The 18,763-nt window shown below is 50.6% G+C and overlaps 1 long non-coding RNA gene across 1 annotated transcript in view; it reads right to left on the reverse strand.

Moving 5' to 3' along the window:
• The window catches only part of LOC144379261 (uncharacterized), a 29,906-nt gene extending 12,587 nt beyond the window's left edge, over positions 1-17,319 (reverse strand). The window contains exon 1 of the long non-coding RNA XR_013441964.1: positions 17,138-17,319. This is a non-coding gene — a long non-coding RNA (uncharacterized LOC144379261). The remainder of the gene's footprint in view (positions 1-17,137) is intronic.
• Positions 17,320-18,763: the final 1,444 nt, after the last annotated feature.

The raw sequence follows: 18,763 nt of genomic DNA on the forward strand, positions 1-18,763 counted from the left end.
CCTTCTTCTCCTTCTTCTCCTTCTTCTCCTTCTTCTCCTTCTTCTTCTTCTTCTTCTTCTTCTTCTTTTCTTCTTCTTCTTCCTCTTCTGTTACTGCTGTTACAGCTCCACTGGGCATGAAGCCCCCACACAGATCCCCCCAGGGATACTCAAGACTCACTGCATTAATCTCAAGATGCCAAAGCTGTGCATGTGTTGCTCTGTGTAGAACAGAGGAGGCGTGACTGCATTAACCCCCAAGGTCACCAGCCTCCAAAATGCCCCTCCCTTCCTACTGATCATGACCTCATGCAGAACCCTGCAACACTGAACAGAGTGGACAAGTAGTTGGCAGGATATCCAGAAGTGTCAGTATGTGTATTCCAAAGCTAGGTCATCAAAGGCATTGCAGCTTGGGCTCACTTGGATCACTTGTTCTGGGGGAAGTGTCCTAAGGACACTCAAGCAGCCCTACAGGGAGGCCCATGTGGCGAAGAACTGAAGCCTCTCACTAACAACACTAACCTGCCAGGTGTACAAGTGAACCGTATCTTAGGAACAGATCTTCCAGCTCCAGCAAACCTTCCTGTTGGCTGGCCACCGAATTGGCTATAACTTTATGAAAGACCTCCAGCCAGAACCACCCAGCTAAGCTGCTCCTGGATTCCTGATCCACAGACACTGGGAAGATAATAAGTGTTTTTTGTTCTTTTAAACTGCTAAGCTGGGGCATAATTTAATACAGAGCAGCAAATACCTAATAGGGTATGTTTTCATTGCTCCAGGGTAAATACAACTAGAATTGCTAGGTCCTACGATGTATGTTTAACTTCATAAAAAGCTGCCAGTTTTCCAAAGTGGCTGTCCTATTTTATACTCCAGCCTACACCACGTGCCAATCCAGTTGCTCTTCTCTAAGACCCATCTCACCAAAGACAAATAACATTGCCTTTGATTACAGGATATGGCCAGGTGCAGGACCCCAGTTGCACCAAACCACCATACCTACCTCCCCAGCTCCTCTTGTTTAGGAACCAACCAACGCACCACTGCCAAAATTGGAGTGAATCTCCTGTCCTTCCACAGGGTTGGAAACCACCTACCATCTGATCATATGCATGGCCTTGGAGATCATCCTGTACTTCAGAGTTGCCAAAGCCCTTTCCCGTATGTGCCCAGAGTTCCTACAGGCCTGATCAACACAGGACACAAATGAGGTTGCATCAACAGGAAAAATATACATCTGTGGGCTTTCACCCCCATCTGCAGACCACGGGGGTTTCAGGGCTCCTCAACTTGCCCAGTTATTTCTGAAAGTCCTGGCCATTTCAGATGAACTTAGCACAGTGACCCCTCCTAGAAAGCTAAGTCCTTAGAAGCCACTGAGGGGCAACACTTCACCATTGCCCTGGGCGGAGTGGCCTAAAGATCAGCACTCTGGTCCCTCTTAAATTCCATCCATTCATCCCCTTGCAATCCCCAAGTTGCCAATCCCATGCCATGAGAAGTGCCGAAATGTGGGGAGGATCCCTGTAGTACATTCTGTTGGTGCCCTGAGCAGATCCCCTTTCCCAGGCCACTGTACTCATCCACTAGCTGCTACAAGGCTGCCCCCTTCTCCTGAGAATTGCCCTTGGCTAATGGGTAACCTCAGAAAACTATACTCCCCACCCTCCTTCCAACAACGGATTGACAAAAGCCTGCCCTGCTTACTTCGAGGCGGGACAACTCTCTGGTCCTTTCACACCCCAGAGCTCCCTGTGGGATCAGGGGGAGGCTAGATGCCAGCTGAGACCCCATCCTTGCTGAGCATCTTCCCCTGTCCTGGCCTGCTGCCCTGTCTCTTTTTTATGCTTCTCTGAGCGCATGCCCTCAATAAATCACTTGCTCAAGAATCCCCATTTCAGCCTCTTATGCCAGAGAAGAAAACTTTGTGTCCAGAAATCTGCTATAACCTTACTTAGGGCCCAGGATCTCCCCAAGACCCTCATGAAATGAGCTCCTGCATCTGCTGTATTCCCTCTCTGCAAGCCTCGGGGAAGTTCGTGGGGCACATGGGAGTAGAGATACCACATCCCTCTCACTCCACTCCTCCTCCCCACGCATCTCTCCTCCTGCTAGCCCACCCACCAGCTGCCACATGAGCCATTTCCCCTGTGCAAAGCTGCCTTCCTGCTGGATCCCACCCACTAGGACACCCACTATAATATGAATATATAGTGTATTCGTTTGACCTTCAAAACAATCCTGTTCAACGGCTAGTATTAACTTTCTTATTTTACTAGTGAGGAAGCCAGAAGCGATTTACTGCAAAGCTCGTGAAGTTTAAGCTCGCTTGCCTGGGCCCCTTCCTGCAATTTTATCATCATAGTCTTGTATCCTTCTGCTTAAAACAAGCTCCCAACTGCTGTGAGCTTTGGGCCCCTCAAAACCTCCCTCTGCCCTTGGAGAACCTGAGGCTCTGAATGGTAAGGCAGCTTGCCCCAGGACACACACTTGCCGAGCAACAGAAGCAGAACTTGGCCCAGGTTTGGTTCCAAGCCTTTTCCTGTGCTTGATCCTATGATGCGTCAGGAGGACATGTAGGCTGGGAGGAGCTTCAGGGCAGAGACCAGCCCTGGGTCTCCCTCAACCCCCAGCGTGACTTTCTTGGCTGCCAGCTGCCAGTAACCACCCCTCCCTCTGCCCTGGCATATTATTGTGGGAGCCTGCCCAGCGGGAGTGTGCTTGGGCAGAGCTATATTTAAATATCAGGGTGGAAGAATGTCTACATGCATGCCCCCAATGGATAGAGACACCCACAGTGCCTTATTATAACCTGAAACAGGCCCTCTGTTTGCCTGTGTCTTCTCCATCAGTCAAGATGGCAGGCTGATAGGGTACCGCAGATGTTGGACTGTGTATTGGTTAGTTTTTTGCTGTGTAACAACCACTCCAAAAACGAAGTGGCAAAACAACAACTCTTTATGTATCTCACAGTTCTGTGGGTCAGCAGTTTGGTCTGGGCTCTGCTGGGCAACTTTATCTTGGCTGGGCTCCCTTGAATATATGCAGTCAGCTGCCAGGTTGAGTGGGACCTGGCATCAGTTGACATAATCATCTCTGTTCCACATGGTCTCTCATCCTCCAGTGGTCAGCCCAATTGTTCACATGGTGACTGGGCAGAATTCCAAGAAAGTGAGTGGAATTGAGCAAGGCCTCTTAAGGCCTAGGCTCAGGACTCACATACCATCACTTTCACCACATTCTAGGGCCCAAAGCAAGGGACAGGCCAACCCTGATGGCTAACTTTAGATTAATTATCTAATTTTAGATGATTCTATCTAGATCTAGATCAACTAATCGATAGATCAATAGATCAATTGATCGATAGATGCTGTTGGTTCTGTTTCTCTAGAGAACCCTAATACTCCAGCCCAAATTCAAGGGATGAAGAAGAGATTCCTGATGGGAGAAGCTGCAAGGCCACATTGCAAAGGGTGAGGGCATAAGGAGGGAAAGGGTACAGCCATCTTGACAATCACTGGTCACAGGCTAGGTTTAGGAATAGCATGGGATTTCTTGGGGGTTCTGCTGGGCCACTCAGGTGGAGCTTCCAGTAATCCCTACCCCTTGTTGGGTATCAAAGACTTCAGGAAAAAAACTATTTCTAAGCCTCCCTGAGCAAGGAGTGACTCCACATCTGGATTTGAAAGTTTCTCTCCCCCCTCAGGCTAAGGGATCCCTGAGGGCTGTGCTGTCTTTCACCATCCAACTCAGGACTCAGTGTAGAATGGAGAATTCAGGTGAAAGAAAGCTGATCTACTCCCCCTACAGGATACAACATGTTCTGAGAATAGCCAGTAGCCTGATTTCTCCACGTTTCCCCCAAGTGGTTGGCACAATGACTAGGATATACTGAGCCTCCATACGTGATCCTCAAATGAACAGATGACCAAGTGGTTGGCTCATGCTCAATTCTGAACACACACAGACTTCAGTGCTGAGGCCTGGGACGTCTACTCCCTGCTATGCAAAGGGTCCCAGGTCCCAAATAACCAGGACAAGGGGTAGGGGGCTCAGACCTGCCCAGCCTACTTCATAGCCCCCTTGAGAGCCCTCCACACTGATTCCATCCCATTCTGTCTCTGCCTCTGCTCAGCACACCCTGCCCCCACAGCTTGACCAGTTGGCCACCTCCCAACTCCTGGCCCCATTCTGTCTTCTGCTTACCTTCTTCCCAGCTCTGGAAGCCCCATATAGGCACTTGGTAAGGAAGCCAAGGTCTTGCCACATGTACATGTCCTACAACTCCCTCTTTTTCCCCAGATATGGCTCTGGGCTCTGGGTAGACTAAGGAAGTGGGGAATATTCAGGGGAGAGAATATAGCAGGCAGGCAGGTGGGGCAACTGGAGTTAGCCTATAAGACACTAAGGGCAGGGCCTTTCATGCCCAGGAGACCCATGATGGCAGGTGCTGGACCCACATGCTCTGAGCTCTGGCCCCCCAACTGTCACAAGGCTGCTGTGTGATTTGGGCTGTCACTTTGCTTCTCAGTTCCCCCAACCATCAAAAACAGAGGATAATTATCTGTAGTGTATTTCTATAGGCACCCTGCTCATCTCCTTGGGGCCTTACCACATCAGAAAGCTCCAGGTCTTTGTACTGCATGTCTACACCTGAGAACTTTCTTTCCTGAGCTGCAGAAAGCCAGGGAGCAGACTCCAAGTGCCAGGAAATTTGCATGCCTTGGAGAGCCCTCCATCTGTCACTCACAGGAATTGATGGATAAATACCGCCAGCTGCCTCACCCCTCAGACAGGATAACTGTGGGGCACGTGTTCTACTCTGAGTCCAGAGTTCTCCAACAGGACTAAGTGCCAGCTGCCCACAGTGGAACTGCCTCCATCATATGCCCTGTATGGATTGCTTCCCACCCCACGCCACCCCATCTCACCTCCCCACTCCCCCACGGGGCATTGAACTACCTGCACTCGAATCTTTGTCTCTCCCTTCTGGGGACCCCAAACTAAGACATCCTTCCAGCCCTGTCTGTGCCACAATTAGCCTGTGACCAAGATCAAGGCAGGGACTACCAGCAGGTGTCTGGACCCACAACTGGGCAAGGGCTTTCCCAGCTCTACTCTGGACCCAAAGGCTGCAGAGATGTCTCACCCATGGTCATCCTGGAATGGCCACCAAGTCCTGAAACTGCAGACAGCAGATGCTCAGTACCAATGCTCTAGAAAGAGCAGTCAGTGAGTCACCATCAGCTGGGTAGCCCTGACTCCCAGCTTACTCAGAGGCAGCACGACTCACTCCTCTTAAACAGAGGACCGGGGAGGAGCTGGGGGGTGGGGTAGGGAAGTGCACTGCTGGGATGACAGGTGTCCTTCTAGCTCCCTGAAGCAAGGGAGCCAGGAGTTCCAAGCTAAGCAATGTGTCAGTTTGCAAACCCCTCCAGGCCTGGCCCAGAACTTCATTCTACGTCCTGTCCTTTCCCAATCTCTACCTCATCCCTTCTCTCCACCATGATGGCCCCCAGGTGGGCGGCTACCATTTCCTGCCTGGCATCTTCAGCCACCCCCTTTCCCACCTCTCAGTCTGCTCTCAGCTTCCTATCCACCCCCATCCATCCTTCTAAAGTAGATCTTTCTAAAACAGGCCAGCGAACCACCATGGGCCAAACGCTGTCTGTGGCCTGTGAGCTAAGAATGGTTTTTACGTTTTTACATTTTGTTTTGAAACAAAACAAAGAAAACTATGTGACAAAGATGTTTGCCAAACCCTGTTCTAAATCATAAAATCTCAGCCGGCTTAAGGGAGTGGCCTCCCTGCTGACCTCCTCCCACACACTCACCCCTACACACCCTAGGCCTGCTCTCTGTGCCTGAAATATCCATCCTTCCTCCCTCCTGTGCAGGGTCAACTACCTACACGTCAGGTCTCATTCTAAGTGTCCCTATGACCAGGCATCGACCTGTTGGCCTCAGCTTCCCCTGCTCAGCTCTGCAGGATGGGCCTGGCCTATACAGGTTCCTGTAGAGGGCGCATCACAGCTGGTTTGGCCAGTGGGTGGGAGACGGGAGGGCAAGAAAAAGGAAGAAGCCGGGATATTCCAGGGTCTCCAACCACAGCGGGACCTCGTCTATGGTTCCTGCTCCCAGTGGGGATACCCACCACGGTTCCCACTGCCACTGGGTAATTTGAGTCCCAGGAACACCACCTCCTTCTTCCTCCTCTTCCCCAGGGTGGTAGCAGCTTCCTGCTGTTGCTAATCTCTGGGCTGCCCCTGGATGACTTCTCAGCTCTTCCATTACCTATGTAACCAATTCCCTGCATTTAATTACCTCTATTAAACCCTGGTTTCTGTTTTCCTGGTAGGACTCTGACTAAGATGCCATTCCTCCAGGCACCGCTGACCCCTAGACAAGCATAGTCCCCGGCTACTGCTCAAATAGCACCCTTTACTCATCACTGCAACAAGCAGGCCTTAGATGCCTCTGATGTTCTAGGGCAAGGGGCAGCAAACCCTGGCCTGCTGCCCAAACCCGGCCCACTGCCTATTTTGTAAATAAATTTTTACTGGGACACAGCTACACCCACTCATTTACGTGTTGTCCAAGGCTGTTTTCAAAGGCAAAGTTGAAGAACTGCAACAGACACCATGTGGCCCACAAGGCTGAAAAGATTTACTATCTCGTCCTTTACAGAAAAATTTGCCAACCTTGTTTCAGGTCGGTCCTTGCTACTTAAAACGTCACCTGGGGCCCAACAGCCCAGCTTCGCCTAGGAGCTTGTTAGAACTCCAGAATCCTGGCCTCCACCCTAGACCCACTGAATGAGAATTTGCCTTTAAATAAGATCCTCAGGTTGATGCAACAAACACTATTGAAGTTTGAGAAATGCTGTCTGGAGAATTCACCCCCTTCTCCCAGCACTCTTCGTGCTCATCAGGAATTATTGACCATCTACTGGTTCGTCTTCCTCTACCAGAGGAGAACAGAGATTAGTCTGGAGTTTTCTGTGGGTCCCTAGCACCTGATTAGGTGGCTTGCCCAGAAACGATCGATGCAGTGACTCACTGATAAATAAATAGTTGAAGAGAGCCATGGAGGCTAAAGGAGGAGAGAGTTCCTTTCTTTTTTTTTTTTTAAAGATTTTATTTTTTTAAGTAATCTCTACACCCAACATGGGGCTCAAACTCACGACCCTGAGATCAAGAGTCGAATGCTCCACTGACAGAACCAGCCAGGTGACCCCAGAAGGAGAGAGTTTCAAAAAGAACAGTTACCATGTTTTCCATCTCCACTTGGCAAAGGTGAGGAATTTATTCACACCTGGCATTGGGAGACGAAGGGCAACAGGCCCTCTCACCCCTTGTTAGCACAGCCTCTGTGGGGAGGTCAATTTGACAATATTCATCAAAATTACAAAAACATGTAGACTCTGACCCTGCGTTTCCACTTGCAGGCCTCTGTCTTCCTGATAGACTAGCACCTGCAGGAAGTGACAGGATTCCAAGGTGTCCATTGCACTGCTGTCCGAAAGGGCAAAAGACTGGACACAACTGAGTGTCCATCGACAAGAGATGTGCTCAGTAGTTATGGTATCTAATGAAAGTGCACAACTTCAGAAGAGAAAGAAAGAACTGGAGTCACGTCTAAGGCATGTTGTTAAGTGAAAAAAAGCAAAATACAAAACAGTACCATATCAGGTAATACCCAGGACAGGGCAGGGAGGGAGAGGAGAATATACAGAGTTATTTGTATATTCATAAAATATCTTGGAAGGGATATACACGAAAGCCAACAGCACTGGTTGGCCATGGGAAGGGATCATGGCAGTGCGGGGGGGCAGGGATAGGAGATTTTTCACTCTTTGATATTTTTTAATTAAAAGAAAGAAAAGAAAATAGAAAGAGGAAAGAAAGAAAGAAAGAAAGAGAAAGAAAGAAAGAAAGAAAGAAAGAAAGAAAGAAAGAAAGAAAGAAAGAAAGAAAGAAAGAAAAATCGAGGAAAGAAGCCTGCAGGAAAAAATAGAGAAGTGTCAAAAAGTATTGACATGTTTTAGATGTCCGGTCCAGTGCCTTGCTACTCAAAATGTGGCCCACAGACCAGCAAGCATCAGAATCACCTGAGAGCGAGTTAGAAATAAGAGATCCCAGGCCCCATCCCAGATGGACTGAGTCAGAATCTGCATTTGAACGCGAGCCCTGGGAAATTCACGCACGGCACACTTGGATACACGTTGGTCCAGGCAACCAGAGAACTCGCTCCCAGCAGCACCACCTGGTTTACATGGCCTGCCATTAATAAAACAGCTGCCTTTCCCCCCTAACTGGGGCTCCATCCCAGTGAGACACAAGGGGCCAGGCTGTTCCCATTACTGGGGAGGTTTTCAGCAGCTTCTCTCAGGCCTTGGCTGGCCCGGAGCCCAGTGCCCTGGCAGGTCCCCAGCCAAGGAGACAGCTCACTTCCTCCTCCTGGAGCCACTGAGACTGCTCAGAACAGAAATATCTGAGAGTTCTGCACTCCCCCCAGTTATAAGCTCTTTCCAACATGAATAAAGATGCATCTGTCTGGCTCAGGTTTATTCACAACTGGTATTTATTTATCCATCCACCCGTGCCTCTAGGTCCCTGGTACCCTGACCCAGTGGTAAAAGGAAGGCAGGGGAGGGAGCACACTGGGCAGGCCCCAGTGGAGAAGGAGGGAGGAGGAAAAGGCAGGAGCGCGGTGGCTGCCTCTGCATCCCGGATCCGCCTGACCCGCTCCAAGCCACATCTGGAGGCCACATCTGGAAGCAGTGACGCCACTGGACTTTTCAGAGCAGCAGGGAGGAGGACGAAGAGAGAGTGGGGAGCTGTGTTGACGTAGGTCCAGACCACCCAGGAGTCAGCCATTGGAAGGCTAGGCAGGGAGACTAACCTCTCCCACCCCACTCGCCCCCGCTGACTCCAACTCTCTGAGCCCAACATCTGAGGGAACGCGGAGCTGCCGTGAGTGAATGAATGCCCTGCACCATGGCTGTCCCAAGCCTTCCCCTCCCCAAGCTGGGGGGGCTCTAGAAGGCCAAGCCCTCTCTCTTTCTGGATCCTTCTACTCCTCCTACATCCTAGGCAGCCCTTCCCTTCAAACAGAACCCCAAGTCCTCATCTTCTCCCTTCATGTCCCTTCCTAGGTCCTCCCTAGGTCCCTCATGGCCACCATCCCCAAGTGGCTAATGTCCCTCAAATGAAAAAACAAAACCAAGCCATAAAACCACTCAGAAGTGAACAGCCCAGAAGAGTTTACAAAATGCTTCCACATACTGGGCCTCAGTTTGGGGCACCAAGCCCCAGAAATGTCAGAGGACTTGACAAGGTCTCCCGGCCTGGAGGTAGCAGGGACCACGGGGCTCGAATGCACGTGCACACTGCCATCTCCCAGGCCTCCAGCGCCTTCCCGTGCGGGCTCCAAGCCACACAGGTCTTTCTCCAGCGACCACCTGCCGACATCCCAGCTCCGCGAATGGTTATGCTGAATTTGGTGCTGAATTAGCAATGTCAGCCGTGGCTGTAAGCAGAGCAGTGGGCCTGCATTTCTCCTGCGCTCCACTTTGAGGAACTAAGCAGGGAGACTCCTCTGTGAGGAGGCTGGTGTGTGAGGAGGCTGGTGTGCGCGCGCACACACACGTGCTCCTGTCAGCTCCAAGGCACATTTCACATCTTGGGTTCGGTCTCCTTCTCTCGCTGAGGCCCAGGCTCTGTTTCGCCCCAGGAGACATTCCGCAGGCAGACATTCCGCCCTCCTTCCTTGAAAGCTGCTCCAGCCTAGTGTTCAGTCTAGATAGTAAGGGTGGGTTGGGTCAGGCCCCTAAGCCCAGGACCTACGTCTGTACCTACAGAGCTGAACCTGGACTCCCTGGCTGGGCCGACTTGCCCTGCAGCTGCCCTCAGCAGCCCTCCCCACCCTTGCAGGGGGCTCTCCCTGCCCTCTGGCTTTCCCTCATGCATTGGGCTGGTCATGGGATAAGCTCCCTCTGGCTGTCTGACCACCAGTGTGGCAGGACTTGATGAACCAGAGCGACTTAGGACACCGTCCAGGTCTCTCTGACTCAGCCCTGGGCTCTTTCCACACAGCATTTACCAGGCGGGGCGCTTGGTCTCAAACCACAAAAATGGCTTTGAGTGGCCTAAGCAGAAGAGGGATTTATTAGAAGATTACAGGGTGACTTATGGGATTGATCAGAAGGACTGACCACTGGAGGAATGCGGCCGGGCCTGCTGCTCCTGGCACCTCTGACCGTGGCCGTGTTCTAGGCACTCTCTGCTTTCTGTGGCCTCATCTCAGACTCAGCGCTCTGGGAAGCCTTCCAGAGAGGCTGAGCGTGGTTCTGGACCTGCACTCTTCTTTGCTGGAGAAATCAAGTCCACAGTGTTGGGTGCCCCAAGTGTAAGGGGGAGGGATTCGATATTGTGCAAACGAAAGAAGGTGATAAGTACCCCCACACCACTCCATCCTTTTAGGATCCTTTATAAGAAGCTGGGTATTCCAAATAGACCCCTACTTCAAAGGTCATTTGCTTTTCATTGTGCCATTTTTTTTAAATTGAAGTTTAATTTACACACAGGAAAATGCATACACCTTAAGGATTCCACTTAATAAATTTTAAAAACCTGTTTATATATTGTGAAACTACCACCCAGATCAAAATATAGAACATTTCCATCACCCCAGAAAGGTCCTGTGCCTCTCCTGGCCAATCCCAACATCCTCTCCAGGGGAAATGATTGTTGTGATTTTAGCTTAGTTTAACCTGTTCTTGAACTTCATATAAAAAGAATCATACAGGGGAGCCTAGGTGGCTCAGTCGGTTAAGCATCTGACTCTTGATTTTGGCTCAGGTCATGATCTCAGGGTCCTGGCATGGAGCCCCGAGTCAAGCTCCCTGCTCAGTGGGGAGTCTGCTTGAGAATTCCCCCTCTCTTTCCCTCTGCCCCTCCTCCCGCTCACTTGAGTTTGCTCTCTCTCTCTCCCATATAAGTAAATAAATAAACCTTAAAAGAAAAAAGAGAATCATACATCCTTCAACCAAGCCATCAGCAATCCCATCATATGTGCCTTCAAAACACCTGACTACTTATCTCCTCCAAGGTTACCAGCCAGTCTGGACCACCATCACCTGTCACCTGGCTCTCTGCAGAAACCCTCTCCTCTGCTTCCTCCTTGTTTCTCTCTCGCACCCGGACCCCCCACCCCTGGGTGATTCTCACCGCAGAGTAACCCTGCAGAGGCTAAGCAAGACCATGTTCTGCCTTTGCTTGAAACCCTCCCATGGCCCCCACCCCACTCTAAACAAAAGCCACAGTCCTTATAATGTCTGCAAAGCCCTACGTGATCTCCCTCTGCTACTTCTCTCCTCTCACTCCCCCTTCCCTTTCTCCTCTTCAGTCACAACGTGCATGGTCCTTTAATACGCTAAGGATGCTCCTGCCTCTGGACTTTTGCCCTGGCTGTTCCCCTGAGTGCAAAGCTCTTCCTCTAGTGTCCACATGACACCCTGCTTTACTTTCCTTCAGCCTTATCAGCTTTACCAGCTCTGTTTTTCTCTAGAGCACTTACCACCGTCTGACACAGTCTGTTTACTGATTGACATGTTTGTTGTCTGTCCGTCTGTCTTCAGCATGTCAGCTCCACGAGGGTAGGGCTTTGTTAGTTTGCACGTGTCCCCAGTGCCCCACAGCATCGGCCTTGTCATAGGCACCAAATAGGAGACACAGAAGGGCCTAGGGTGCTATGGGCATAGGGTACACGAAAATGAGAATCAAGTCTGGCATCTTCTCCCTTGAGCTCATTATTTGGGTGTTGGATTCTGGAAGAGACTACTAAGAACATTGTTTGGGCTCCCTCTGCTCCCCACCCGAGATCTAGCTCACTTTGGCCCAAGCCCCCAGTCTCACCGCCTATGCGAGTCTAGTGCAGGCTCAGGAATTGGACGAGGCTTTGGGAAATGGTGGGGGGGAGCGCAGCCTGGGTGGGTGGGTCGGAGTTTGGGCAGGCAGAGAGGACAGCATGGGCTGTCATGGGGTAGTGCCACTTAGGTGAGATACGAATAGGGGGGTAGCATTTCAACATATGAATTTTGGAGGAACACAACCATTCAGTCTATAACACTGTCTGTGTGACCTTGGGCAAGCTACTTAACCTCTCTGAACTTCTGTTGGGGGCGGCTGGGTGGCTCAGGCGGTTAAGCGTCCAACTCTTGATTTTGGCTCAGGTCACGATCTCAGGGTTGTGAAATCGAGCCCCGCACTGGGCTCCACATTGGGCTCTGCACTGACTGGGTGTGGAGCCTGCTTGGGATTTTCTCTCTTCCTCTCCTTTTGCCCCTCCCCACTCCCTCTCTAAAACATAAAATAAAATAAAATAAAAAAGTGATAGCACCTGTTTCACAGGGTTGTCATGAAAATTAAATGAGAGCATTCTTATAAAGCAATTACCAGAGCACCTGGTCCATGGTAAATGTAAAATAAATATTTACTATTTTAATCATTAGGGTTCTGGTCATTCAGTCCAAGGACAATGCATTCTATGCCCCTAGGGGTGGAGCAGAGTGGGGCAGGGTGAGGCTGGCATTTTAAAGAGAACTACATGCTGGAAAAGGTTAGGCTGATCTGATTTTCAGTGCACAGCCTCACTCAAGCTCCTCGGGATCTGAGGACCACATGAATAGCAGATAACTGCTTTTCACTCTTACCACTTCTGGCTGCCAATACCTGTGTTGTTGTTTTTTTGTTTTGTTTTGTTTTGTTTCTTTGCCTGAGAGCTTTCTCTGATTGCTTGACCCCATCCTGTCCAACTGTAACCAGGGAGTTAACATCCTACCCCAGTAGCCTTCAACTAATGACTGGTGGGAGTTGGCATATATAAATACCCCAGCTCCCTCGCCCCTCAGATGCCAGAACACAGATGTGTGCTCTGCACTGTCTCCCAGCCTTCCCTCAGCAGGATTCAGCTCTAGTCACCTACAATGACAACCTACTTCAAAATCCACCTTGCACTGGCTTCCTTCACCCACCCCCCGCCCCCGCCCCCGCCCCACCATCTCACTTCCTGATCTCCCGTGGGTCGTCCTGGGATCATTTTGCAAATAAGCTACAGGCATTCTTGTACTATTTGTACGATCCTGTCTCAGGGTCTGCTGCTGAGGGTGGCACAGCCTAAAAGTCCGTCTTTGATGAGACCAGTCCTGCCAAGCTAGTGATCATCTGAGAGGTCCACACCAAGCCTGACCTCTACCCCATAATTCAAGCTGCCTGAAAATAATAGACCCTTTGGGTTACTCAGTCAGAACCACCTCCATCCCCAGGCATTCCAGCTAGAAGATACCTTAAAGACAAATTTTCTCTCCTTTAAATTCCTTCTTACATACTCACATAGGCACTCCTACGTGACGGCTATCAAGCTATCTACCCTAGGGCGAGGATGACACATAGGTTCTATCTCAAGTGCCACCTCTGATCAAACAAGAGAAGCTACCTGGAGGCTCTCTCCAGGGTTACAGTTCACAGATATACCTAGTGATGTCTGCCTTGAGCACTGGATTGGGTGAGCGGTAGCCTTATGTCTACCACCCTGGCTCTGGAAGCAAATTATCTCCTTCACGGTAAAGCTGGATAAATTTTTCCCTTGCATTCTTAGTCCACCGAGGCTATCTCTGCCTCTTGATGGTCTACTTCCTTCCTCTGACTTGCCCCATCCCAGACAGCAAGCCTGTCTGCTGACCATGGCCGCCCATTTACTGGATGAGGAAACTGAGGCTCTGCAACATTAAGGGACCCTCCCAGCATCACAGAATTTATAAGGATAGAACAGAGCTTTTAATTCAGATCTACCTGACCACCAAAACCCCCACACTATATTCTTTCATAGAGGAGACAGTAATAAAGGTCTTTAACCAAAGAGAACAGACCAACAATGTCTCTTTTCATTAAGAGAACCCTTCCGTCCAGGGGCGTCTGGGTGGCTCAGTCAGTTAAGCAGTGAAGCGTCCAACTCTTGATTTCGCCTCAGGTTATGATCTCAGGGTGGTGAGATCAAGCCCCGAATTGGGCTGTGCGATCAGTGAGGAGTCTGCTTGGGATTCTTTCTCTCCCTCTCCGTCTGTCCCTCCCCCACTCTCCGTGAGCATGCATGCTCTCTCTCTCTCTCTCTAAAAAAAAAAGAGAGAGAGATAGAGAAGCCTTCAGACAATGGGCGCCCCATCCTTTGTTGTCTTCTCCAGCCAGGTGGAGTAGAAGGCTCTTTGGGGGCCAGTGAGGAGCCCTTCCCCACTGTACAGCCACCCTCAGTAATTTCTCTGCCAGGCTTGGGCTCCACCTTCTTGGGTCCAGACTCTCTCATCTCCACCTGGGACGGCTTGTTCTCACTTATATGCTATCCTTGAGCAGCTGACTCTCAGAGAGGGCTGGAAGCCTCCTGGGAAATCTGAAGGCAACATTCTAACTAGAGCAGGCATGACTGGAACACTTCCAAACCTCTAAGTTATGGAAAAATCCAGCCGAGACCTTCCCAGGGTGGTGACTCAGCACTCCCACAGGCAGGGGGCTGTGAACGGGGCCTCGGACCACAGCCTAGGCCCGGAGCCTGCTGACCAGGCAGCCTGCCCACCCGGGTCTGGCTCACACCCTCTCCCAAGTTGCAACTCGGGACTTCCAGTACATTCCTATTACTGCACATCTGGTCTCCCGCTTTTGAAAGCTGTGACTCCCTGCTCTGAGAAGCCTTAGGCATGAGACTCATGGACCCATGGTCTCTTCGCTCACAAGCCTAGCCTTCAACTTTCCCCTCCTTGCCCTTGTGGAGGTACCTAACTGGGCAGCTTGTTGCTGGTGCCGTGCTTCGTGGAATAAGACAGCAGCAAGGGACAAGAAAGCAAGGAAGGGAGTGTGACAAAGTTACCACGACCTTCCTAAAGGCTAGGACTCTTCTCCTCTTCTCAGCTGAGACCAGGGTCCCTCAAGGATGCATTCACACCTGCCAGCTTACCACCCCTAGCTATGGACAATGCAGGGGTTCAGTGGACCAACTTTGAAGTCAACTACACCTGGCTGTAAATTTCTCATTAACAGGTGTCTTAGATCCCACTCTCTAGAATCAGAACCTGAGATGGGGATTCTTGGGCACATGATTTACCGAGGAAATGATCTCAAGAGAAAGGGAGGGAGGGCGGGAAGCAGGACAAGGTAGGAGAAGGAGAAGATACTCAACCAGAATGGGGTCTCAACTGGTGTCTAACCTCTGCCTGATTCCATAGGGAGCTCTGGAGAGTAAATGGTCCAGCGCTGTCTCCCCTTGAGGTAAGCAGGTCAGCTTTTATACCCCTGTGGCAATCAGTCATTGTCCATCCCTAGAGGATGGGGGCAGTGGCAATGGGAGAGGAGGGTGTAAGTTTCCAGAAAGTTCTTGAAAAAAGCAATCCCATCAGCCACAGGCCATCCTCCAGAGAGGGTCTCAGATTCTTAGATGTAAGCTTTTAGCCACGCCCCTGGCAGCAGCTGCGGGAGGGGTCATTGGCAGAGCGGTGGGGGGGGGGGGGGTGGAGATCCAAGTGGGTCATCAACATTAGCTGTAACACTGGGCAGGATTCAATTGACAGTAAGTGTTGGGAAGTAAGCGCTAGGCCCCCGATACAAGATAAGTCCTCAGTGACTAAAAGCTACCATTCCTATTGCTTGGTGAAGTTATTTTAGTAAGGAGGTTAATTTTATGTGTCAACTTGGCTTAACATGGGGCATCCAGATATTTGGCCAAACATTATTCTGGATATTTCTGTGAGGGTGCTTTTAGATGATATGAACATTCAAATCAGTGGGCTTTGAGTAAAGCAGATTGCCTTCCATAATGTGGGTGGGCCTCATCCAATCAGTTGGAGGCCTGAATAGAGAAAAGGTCTGACCTTCCCTGAACAAGAGGAAATTCTGCCAGCAGATGGCCTTTGGACTGGCACTGTAACATCATCTCTTCCCTGGGTCTCCAGCCTAGTGGCCCACCCTTCAGATTTTGGCCTTATCAGCCTCCATAATCACATGAACCAATCCCTTCCCCTTCCACTCCCCCTGTTCCATTCCCTCTCTCTATGCATATTCAGTTGGTCTATTTCTCTGGAGAACCTGGACTACTACACATAGAAAGGAGAATAGGAAGTGGGCAGCTCAGGGCTCAACAGCATTGCCCAAAGACATGACCCTATATACCATCTAACCATGTTCGTAGGTAGCTTATGACCACTCCAAATCCCCACTTGTTCTGAGGCTTAACTCTTGGGAATCAAGACAGAGCCCCACTCTCCCAACTTGCCTGGCATCCACTGAGCCAGCTCCCCAAGCAGCCCCTTCAGGTAGGCACTCTGGTCCTGAGGCACCTCCCACCAGTCCCCACCAGCCCTGCCTCCAGATTCTCTGCACCCTGTCCTTCCCTAGCCTAAGGTGGTAGAGACATGAGCAGAGGGGTGAATCCCCAGAAGAGGGAGAAAGAGATCCAGAAGGGGCAGCATTTGCCAGAGTACACTGCTCCCACTCACTGCTGGTGTTCTCACCAGGATGCTGAGGACTCAGGCCATCTCAAGGGGACAAGAGGGAATGTGAGGATGTCCAAATATCCTCCTTAATTAACTTAGGCTCTATAGTGTTCCTTCCTTTCTTCCTGCAGTGAGGGCTCCCGACCCTTCCATATATCATCAGGACTGACAAATGCATCATGGTGCCCTGCCCCTGGCCTCCACAGAAAAGTTAGCACCTTGGACAAGGGAGCAATGGCGACCCTCCCCCCCCCCAATAGGAGGACCACCTAGAGCCTTGGAGCATGACCTTGCTGGCATCTTGATTTCGGACTTCCAGCTTCCAGCACTGTGAGACAATAAATTTCTGTTGTTTCAAGCTGCCCAATTTGTGGCACTTTGTTATGGCGGCCCTAGGACCCTGATACAGTGAGTCTAGTTGCCAAAGTGCCAACCTCTAAATTTCTGAGGGAAATCTGAGGATTAGATTCCAGAAATTGGTGGCCACACCCGGGTACTGCCCTCCTTAGGGAGCTGTCAGAGCAACCAGCTGCACTTGCCCAGGCCAATTTTCGACCTCAAAACCACCATTGCCCTAATGTGGAAATAAAGGCTCAGGGAGGGTTAGTTACTCACCCAAGGTCACACAGCTGGCAAGAGGTGAGGCTAAGAACTTGAATTCAGACTGATTCTGAAGCCTAGGGTTTTTGTGACATGAGCCCCAGAGAGTATCCCCACCTGACACCATCTAGGCAGGCTCATCGTCGGAGCTTCATCCCTGCTGGCTCATCTCATAGATGTTTCGTGCCATGAGTCAGAGCGGCTGGAGACTTTATGAGCCCTCTAATGGGCTAACTACCTGATAACTTGATTATGCAAAAAGCCACATGTGAAACTCCCGCCCTCATAACCACATCATTTATAAGGAAATGAGACTACCTTCTCCTGAGGCCTTTGGCTGCCTGCCCTTTATGAAGGCTTAGTGGAGTTTTTCAGGCTAAAAGGAACAACAAAAAGGGGCTCCATTCCACCTTCCGCTCTGCTCCCAGTCCCAGAGAGCCTCAACTGCCCCAGGCCTCCTTCCAGTCTGGACCTCTTTGCCGTGGGGCCCACAAGGGGGCAGGAGGCTGAAGAGAAGACATGCTGGGGGTGGTTGAGGGAAGCAGAAGGGAAAAGGGAGAGAAGGGGGTGGCAGAATAAAGAGGTGGACAGACAGACAGAAGTGAATGGGGCCTTTCAGCTCCTGCTGCTCAGAAGCTAGGGCTGAGACAAAGCCTACCAAATGAAACAGAATTCTGTCTTCTCTGTCCAGGAACACCAGACCCAGGCAGCAAGGCCAGGTCCAGGGCCGGACAGTGGCCAATGTGAGCCGCCCATCCCCCTCAATCATCTCCTCCTCCAGAGTTCAGGGACAGGGCTCCTCATTTTTCTCAGATTCTCTCTGACCTCTGTCTCCTTCACGGCTTCTTCCTTCCCTCTCCATGCACCTTGGAGTGTTTAGCACGTGCCAGGCACGATGCCGGGACTCTGAGATGAGCAAGACCACACAGCCCCTGCTTCTCGGAGTCTATAACCAAGTCTCCCATCCTCCCCTTCCTCCTCCTTTTGTCCAGACCCCAGTGTTCCCAGGCAGCTCTCCTCCCCCCACCCCCTTCCTCTCACTACAACTTCATCGCCTCCCCAGATGTCACATGCCCATCAGTGGGAATGTCTGCCCTCTGGGACTAGTCGATTCCCACCCAGCTCAAAAGCCATCTCCTGAAAACAAATATTTTTCCTCATTCTCTTTTTGTTTATGATCTCAAAAAAAGGGGGGGGTGGAATTCAACAGAGTTAAAGACCCTTTTCTCCCAGAGTTCATCATTCTCCTGATTAATAAGAATATAGCACCTACTATACGCCAGGCCCTGCCCTAAGCCCTGTACATACATTAACTTGTTTAACTTTCCAAACAACCCCCAGGAAGTAGGCACTATTGTGCTATTATTTGGTCATAGTTACTTGTCCCCCTGTCCTTGCTCTGGTTCTCTGTGAGTGGGGCATGCTTCCTCTACTCCACTAATTTCATCCTGGTGTCTTGCTTTGGCCAATGGAATGTGGATGGAAGCAACATGCTGTTCTGAGCCAAAGATTTAGGAAGGCATCATGTGTTTCCGCTTCCCTCTCTTACACTTGTGACCTTTGCCGTGAAGAGAACACACCCTGGATAGTTGCTGATATAGACACGTGGAACAGATCTTAACCCAACCCATAGTCTGGAGA

The sequence above is a fragment of the Halichoerus grypus genome, chromosome 10 (genome assembly GCF_964656455.1).
Source record: "Halichoerus grypus chromosome 10, mHalGry1.hap1.1, whole genome shotgun sequence".
NCBI classification, from domain to species: domain Eukaryota; kingdom Metazoa; phylum Chordata; class Mammalia; order Carnivora; family Phocidae; genus Halichoerus; species Halichoerus grypus.